An 8,899-nucleotide genomic window follows, 5' to 3' on the forward strand; every position below is an offset into this window, starting at 1 on the left:
AATCTTTCCATGAAAGTGGATAAAACTATCACGTCAAGTCAGTGCGTTGCATGTTTTGATGTCCTCACCATCAAGATTTTCTCTGGTGTTAGTTCTTCCAAAGAAATGTACTGGTCCTCTAACTGTTTCATCTTTGAAGATATAAACAGCTTTCTCCCCCAGTATTTGCATGGAGCACAAGGGATAGACTCGCAAGTTATAAATACAATCAACCTTATACATGCTTTGCCTGTGCTCAAGGAAAAATATGCACATTGTTAAACAATGAGACCATCAATTCACATGCATGCATAGAATAGGATTGGGAGTGTTGATAAAAAATCTCTCAAGATGAATACATGGCTGTGTGTCAGAGGTTTGCATCAATGGAATATAAAGATGGTAATTATATTAAATTTGGCTCAGTGAAATATTTTGTGCAAATGAATAACAATGTTAATGTTGCCATAGTTACCCCCTTGAGATCTCAGCAGCTAAGTCATCCAGCTTCATTGATGAAAGCATGGCAAGGATGAAGCCAGATTTGGAGAAGATGCAACCATAAAGGTGAAAATGAAATACAATGGTACATGCAAGAGCCAGTCGGCAGTCGCACAAGAAAGTGAACATCCAGTGGCCTGGTGGCGAGACAGGCCTGAACTAGGACACTGTGGATAATGCTGGTTTCTCTTCATGAAAACTAAGAAATATCATGAGTAAAATAAAAGATAACTATTCTAAAGTCACAGTTTTTGAATGAGATGATGGGTATCAATGTATACAACAGCTCACACTGGACCCAACAGCTATCCATCACAAGAAGGATGAAATAACTTGCAGCAAAATTATATAACGGCTGTAACAAATCGCTGCAAAGAAAGAAAGTTAAATTTCAAAGCAAAGTGTCAAGGAAGTGAAGCTCTACAGCTCTTAAATAAGAAAGAAGCTTTGCAGATGAAACCAACATTGGAAAGTGGTAAGAAACAATGGCTTGTTGTAGCCAAGCAATGCAAAAAAGGCCTATACGAGTTGACGGTGCATAAAGAACATGTGGCTTGAACCCTTCAGTTGTCTCCGACTTAAGGATTCCAGTAGTGAACATTATCTTTGCATCAAGAAATGTTCATGTAGAATTAGGGGCTCAAACTGTAGAGGAAATACTAAATCTTCCCATGAAGGGAAAGTGGATAAAACTATCATATCAGGTCAGTGTGTTGCATGTTTTGATGTCCTCACCATCAAGATTTCACTGGTGTTAGTTCTTCCAAAGAAATTTACTGGTCCTCTAACTGTTTCATCTTCGAAGATATAAATGGCTTTCTCACCCAGTATTTGCATGGAACACAAGGGATAGACACACAAGTTATAAATATAATCAACCTTATACATGCTTTGCTTGACGTGCTCAAGGAAAAACATGCACATTGTAACCTTAAACCTCTATGTAGGGTTACATAGAGGTTTAACCATTACCATGACATATAGCATGTTTTTGGAATGGGGGGTGGGGGAGGCTCAAACCTGAATGTTCTGATAAAAACATTGATTTCACCAACCATTGTTCTTTTCAAAGTAGATCACATCTGTGACCCCTTCAATAGCAGCTAATAGCTTTCAGTGGTGAGAGTACAGTGTAGTACACTGGGTGTACCAGCAAAAATTTCTGGAATTTCAAAATAACTTAATATCTTACGAGATTCTTCAGGTTTTGAAGAAACTCCTTACAAAGCTTTCAATAGCCCAATAAACCATTCAATGCAGTAGAAAGTGGAGACAATCTACTGACGAGATTCTTCAGGTTTTGAAGAAACTCCATACAAAGCAATCAATAGCCCAATAAAACCAACAAATACCATAAAACGCAGTAGAAAGTGGAGACAATCTACTGACGAGATTCTTCAGGTTTTGAAGAAACTCCATACAAAGCTTTCAATAGCCCAATAAAACCATTCAATACCATAAAACGCAGTAGAAAGTGGAGACAATCTACTGACGAGATTCTTCAGGTTTTGAAGAAACTCCATTCAAAGCAATCAATAGCACAATAAAACCAACCAATACCATAAAACACAGTAGAAAGTGGAGACAATCTACTGACGAGATTCTTCAGGTTTTGAAGAAACTCCATTCAAAGCAATCAATAGCACAATAAAAGCAACTAATACCATAAAACGCAGTAGAAAGTGGAGACAATCTACTGACGAGATTCTTCAGGTTTTGAAGAAACTCCATACAAAGCATTCAATAGCCCAATAAAACCAATCAATACCATAAAACGCAGTAGAAAGTGGAGACAATCTACTGACGAGATTCTTCAGGTTTCAAGAAACTCCCCACCCTCTATAAAAACGCAGTAGAAAGTGGAGACAATCTACTGACGAGATTCTTCAGGTTTTGAAGAAACTCCACCACCCTCTATAAAAACGCAGTAGAAAGTGGAGACAATCTACTGACGAGATTCTTCAGGTTTTGAAGAAACTCCATACAAAGCATTCAATAGCCCAATAAAACCAATCAATACCATAAAACGCAGTAGAAAGTGGAGACAATCTACTGACGAGATTCTTCAGGTTTCAAGAAACTCCCCCACCCTCTATAAAAACGCAGTAGAAAGTGGAGACAATCTACTGACGAGATTCTTCAGGTTTTGAAGAAACTCCACCACCCTCTATAAAAACGCAGTAGAAAGTGGAGACAATCTACTGACGAGATTCTTCAGGTTTTGAAGAAACTCCATACAAAGCATTCATTCCCCTTCTATAAAACGCAGTAGAAAGTGGAGACAATCTACTAATGATATTCTTCAAGATTTGAAGAAGTTCCATACAAAGCCTCTATTTTTAAGCATAAAGCAGCATAATTGGACATACCATTTTATTGGAGTATCTTTAACCATATTTAGTTAACCGATTCACCCTTCCAGCTTTTGGGAGGGTGGGTGGGATTTTTGGTCCATCAAGATCGAAGGAACAATTGCAAGTGCATCACTAGGAGAACTATGGACATAACAAAGGAAGGAAAAAATAAGACAGGAAACCTGAATGGCTGCACACCACTAAAGTGACAGCTGACTGGACAGAAAAACTGAGCTTGTTGCTATAACAACATAACAACAACCCCTAAATTAAAACTGAATTGACCAGGAGACCAAAAACTTTAAGTGTACTTGAGAATGCTCAAGTGGGAATAAGAGGATAAGCCTCTACACCTAGATGCACATGACAGCCTAATGTCCCCTGCTGCTGAGACAATCTAGTTTTTAAAAGATTTGCAACTTTAAAAAACGGAATTATATGTTGTGGCGGCCATCTTGGATTCAGTGTGATTGAAGACATCAGTGTGTTAGATTTGTACAAATTTGAATTCTCTGACCTCTTAAACCTATTCAAAGACACTAAAATCATTATCATATATGCTTTAGAAGCTAAGATACAGCTAATTATATGTTGTGGCGGCCATTTTGGCGGCCATCTTGGATAAAACGAATTCCCCAAAGAGGATTTCTTCGGATTTTGGATATGATGTTCTATGATATATTCTGCTTGTCTGGTGCAAAAATCAGCTTTTTACCAATTTTTTCCGGGTAGCCACTGCTTTTCCTCTTCAACGACCATACTATTAGGGGCTCAAACTGTAGAGGAAATACTAAATCTTCCCATGAAGGGAAAGTGGATAAAACTATCATATCAGGTCAGTGTGTTGCATGTTTTGATGTCCTCACCATCAAGATTTCACTGGTGTTAGTTCTTCCAAAGAAATTTACTGGTCCTCTAACTGTTTCATCTTCGAAGATATAAATGGCTTTCTCACCCAGTATTTGCATGGAACACAAGGGATAGACACACAAGTTATAAATATAATCAACCTTATACATGCTTTGCTTGACGTGCTCAAGGAAAAACATGCACATTGTAACCTTAAACCTCTATGTAGGGTTACATAGAGGTTTAACCATTACCATGACATATAGCATGTTTTTGGAATGGGGGGTGGGGGAGGCTCAAACCTGAATGTTCTGATAAAAACATTGATTTCACCAACCATTGTTCTTTTCAAAGTAGATCACATCTGTGACCCCTTCAATAGCAGCTAATAGCTTTCAGTGGTGAGAGTACAGTGTAGTACACTGGGTGTACCAGCAAAAATTTCTGGAATTTCAAAATAACTTAATATCTTAAATACCGGTACAGATGCATCGAACCTGCAGGGTGAAGTTGCCAATTTCAAAACAGGTTACTTAACATTTTTAAATGCAATCCATCTCAATAAAAAGCGCGCAATATATGTTTTATGTTTTAACTAGATATTACTTGTGTAATTGTTTTTGGTGTTTTTATTTTGAAAATTTGTAAATTTAACTTTGAATTATTAAAAGATTTATGTATATTTTCTTAATGTTCTTATCTGTAAGATAATTGTTTTTAAAATGATCTCTTATATTTTGTAATAACCTGTGTATAATAATGTTCTTTTAGATATCTATCTTTTAACCCTGTTTTCATGTTTATTGTTTAAACCACGGACGTGTGGAAGAACAAAAAAATTTTGAACATATAACCGTGTATAAATAAAGTGAATGAATGAATGAATGAAAGTGAAGGAAACAAAACAAGAACAGAAATCCATACATTTCTTCAACTCTGCAAGAAGCACAGATATCTGTGAAAAGTCTCGTAAGAAAGCATGAAAAAGATATACACACACCATGGGTATGCTTCAGTGATACAGTTTGTGAAGCAATATTTAAATGGGTATGATTTGAACATTCAAATATTTAGAGAGAGAGGCTGAAATGGGTGACGTTGCCTTTAGTGAAGGAAACAAAACAAGAACAGAAATCCATACTTCCAGATATTTCTTCAACTCTGCAAGAAGCACAAATATCTAGCGATTCCATGGCCAGTGTGAAAGGTCTTGTTACCAAGCATGAAACAGATAGACACACACCGTGGGTATGCTTCAATGATACAGTTTGTGAAGGAATATTTAAATGGGTATGATTTGAACATTCAAATGCAGAGAGAGAGAGAGAGGCTGAAACAGGTGAAGTTGCCTATAGTGAAGGAAACAAAACAAGAACAGAAATCCATACTTCCAGATATTTCTTCAACTCTGCAAGAAGCACAAATATCTAGCGATTCCATGGCCAGTGTGAAAGGTCTTGTTACCAAGCATGAAAAAGATATACACACACCGTGGGTATGCTTCAATGATACAGTTTGTGAAGGAATATTTAAATGGGTATGATTTGAACATTCAAATGCAGAGAGAGAGAGAGAGGCTGAAATGGGTGAAGTTGCCTATAGTGAAGGAAACAAAACAAGAACAGAAATCCATACTTCCAGATATTTCTTCAACTCTGCAAGAAGTACAGATATCTAGCGATTCCATGGCCAGTGTGAAAGGTCTCGTAACAAAGCATGAAAAAGATAGACACACACACTGTGGGTATGCTTCAATGATACAGTTTGTGAAGGAATATTTAAATGGGTATGATTTGAACATTCAAATGCAGAGAGACAGAGGCCGAAACTGGACACAAGTGAATTTCAAATTAAAACTACCATGAAAATATTTTTGTTCTTTTCTAAACCTACATGACATTGTATAAACTTGTTAGCAAAATTGCAATTACTTGTTTACTTCTGAAACATCATTCTATCCAATTCCCACCCACAAAGGAATGATCCATTTAATTGCATTTGTAGTGTTCGATTCCATACAAAAAGGATCATAGAATTTTATTTATTAATTTGTAACTTGTTTACTCATTTCCACTGTTTATTAAATGTGGTTGGACGCGGCGAATGAGCCGTAAACTCGGCAAACTTCATTTCGAGCTACATGTGAAAATATATGCAAATCGCGTATTGTGGCGAAGTTGAGATTTTTGGGGATTTGAAATGTTTAAGCTTTCTTCTAAACACATACAAAGTTTTATTTTAATGAAATAAGTGGAAATATGAAATAATCTACATTTTTTGAGGCCCATCTGATGAATGGTCATTATGCTTCCCTAACTTTGAACGCGTTTTTCTCGGTTTCGCTTTTGATTCATGACAACCTATAACAAGCCATAACTTCGCTTCTGATTGTCATATGAAGTTCATTGAGGTGTCATTTAATCCCTGAAACATGCTCTTTGCAAATATGTAAAAAAGTAAAAATGACCAGAGGGGGACTTTACGGCTTATTCGAGGTGTCCAGGCACAAATTATTAATTAAATACTTATTTTCCCTTTCCAGAAGAAATCTGGCTTCTGAATCCAAGTCTGTTCATACTAGCACAGTTGCAAGTGCTGTTGTTCCGGATCTTGACCCTGATTCAAGTCTATCAAAGGTAATCTTTAGTTGCTCATTTAATAAGGATCCTAGTATTTTAATTTTGCTGAACCATGAAATGGTATCAGCCTATACAAGTGTGTACTTGCTAGCTTACTAGGTTACTGACTAACTTTTTGGTCTGAAATGGACATAATATCTCAAAATGCCACGAAGGTATGACGCCCAAGTGGTGTTAAATGAAAGAGGAAAAAGTAAAAATATAATAAAAATATTTCCCCACCAGGGGGCGACACTCATCAGACCCGGGTCATTATTCATATGGGTCCTTTTCATATCTCAAAATGCCAAGAAGGTATGATCCCCGGAGTGGTGTCAAATGAGAGAGAAAAAATTAATGATATATTTAAAATTATTTCCCCACCGGGGTGACACTCCTCATAAGGCCTGGGTCAGTATTCATATTTATGGTCCTTTTCATATCTCGAAATGCCAAGAAGGTATGACCCCCTAAGTGGTGTCAAATGAAAGAGAACAAAGTAAAGAATAATATATTTCCCCACTGGAGTTACCCCAGGGCTAATGTGCTTACTATCGAGCGCTTTTGAAAACATCAAATTGTACCATAGTCCGGTGCTTTACCAAATGAGCCAATGGGGTTGAGACACAAATATAACTATGTGTATCGATGATTTACTCAAAGCCCTTGGGTGAAACCATACTTGTTATTATTATATGATTATTGTTTTTAAAAGCATAAATGAATAAATAATTGTGTGAAATATATCTGATTTGTCACGACTATTATCATCCTGCGTTAGATCTGAGCAATTGGGTAAATATTAAATATCCGTAAGTGACATCAGGAATCAATGAGAAAACAAAAGTTGCTGCAATCATTGCTACCATTGGACCAAGGTGTTACACAATGCTGAAAAACGTCACAGCACCAAAGAAGCTGAAAGAACTGAAATTGGTGAAATCTGTGAAGCCCTCAAGGACTACTACTACCACTCACTGAAACCAACCCTGGCCTGTTGCTACAGATTTGACAGAAGGAAGCAGCGGCAAGATGAAACCATCACTGATTTTCAGGCTGATTTACAGAGGATGGCGTAGAAATGTAATCTCGGACGGCTAAAATTGGCGACATAGTTTTAAAAGCAACTTTTCAAGTACATTGCGATTTATTTGCCTTTTTTTTCTTGGATGTGCTATTTCAGTTGAAATCCATAAACCCCCAATGGAAGACATGACCTTAATCTTTCACAAAGGAATTTCAAATGGGGCTACCTGAATGGGTTACTCCATTTGAAATCTACAACCCATGTGTGGGAGATTAAGGTCAAGTCTTCCATACGGGTTGTATGGATTTCAACCGGAATAGCCCAATAGTAGAAAATCCTGAATATAGAAAGCGTTTTGCAAATACACTGACATTGATCCATTATAAGTGTGTAATATCTTGAAATTTCACATGATGAAGCAAAAATGAGTATTTTGTTTTAAAAACGTTTAAAGGTAAAGCCAAAGGAAGTGATTCCTTTATATTGATCCAACTAATTGTCAGGATCAATATAATCCCAATTTCAGTAAGATTTTCGGTACACTTTTAGCCTGTAAATATGGGAAAGAAAATGTATACATGCTTTTCATTTAACAGATTATCCGTTCTAATGGATCACATTGAATGCTTAAAATGAAAGAAAAATAATGTTACATTATGAGGGTTTGATGCAAGAAAGCCCTCTCTGCAATAGCTGCCTTATAAACTATTTGTAGATTTCTGCATTCTATCTTGTACATATGTGATGCGATTAAGCAAAATCAGCCCGAACTCGGAAATATTGATTTTGAGATATAGCCACACAAAAGAAATATTTCCTTTTGTTTCCTGTTGTTTTGGAAACTCTTTAATTGCTCACATCTTTGGAACTGGTTATTCAATTTCTATGGAGTTTTCTGCAAAATGCTTTTTACTACCCTATAAGAAACTGAAAATTTAATATTTCCGAGTTCCGACTGATTTTGCTTCATCGCATCACATATGACACCTGGCAGTTATTGCAGATAGGTCTTTCTTACACCACACCCTTTTGATTTGTTGATGGAATGTACAAGAATTGCACTAATTATTAACATAAATCAACTACTTGATATGATATGCACTTAAATCTACTCACTGTTTACAGCCAAGAGTCAGAGCCATCTTCATACCAATGCTTGTATTATGTGTACCCTGGCTTTATTCACCTGCACAGGTGCTTTGGAACAACATGGTCGCTACATACATGTAAGATACTTAAAGGGGTATTTCGTGATTTTAGCGCCCTCTTTTGGGAATGGTTCAATAGACAGCCACAAGATTTCCAAAATTTCAAATTCAAATAAGCCGATATCTCTGTCAAGCGACCGAATCTGCAAGTAAGTTTATGCACACATATATTATGTAGTCCTAAATTTCTGATGGAATAAATATCTTTTTTTGAAGTTGGAGGGGGCTGAGGCTGTGGATCACAAAGTGCCACGTGAAGATACATGGTAGCTATAATGCTATCAATAAAACATAGCTCTCTGATCAAGACACACACCCTGTTAATGAGATGCATATAGCCAGGGCTCTTATGTTCCCTTTGTG

Source organism: Amphiura filiformis, unplaced genomic scaffold (genome assembly GCF_039555335.1).
Source record: "Amphiura filiformis unplaced genomic scaffold, Afil_fr2py scaffold_21, whole genome shotgun sequence".
Taxonomy (NCBI): Eukaryota; Metazoa; Echinodermata; class Ophiuroidea; order Amphilepidida; family Amphiuridae; genus Amphiura; species Amphiura filiformis.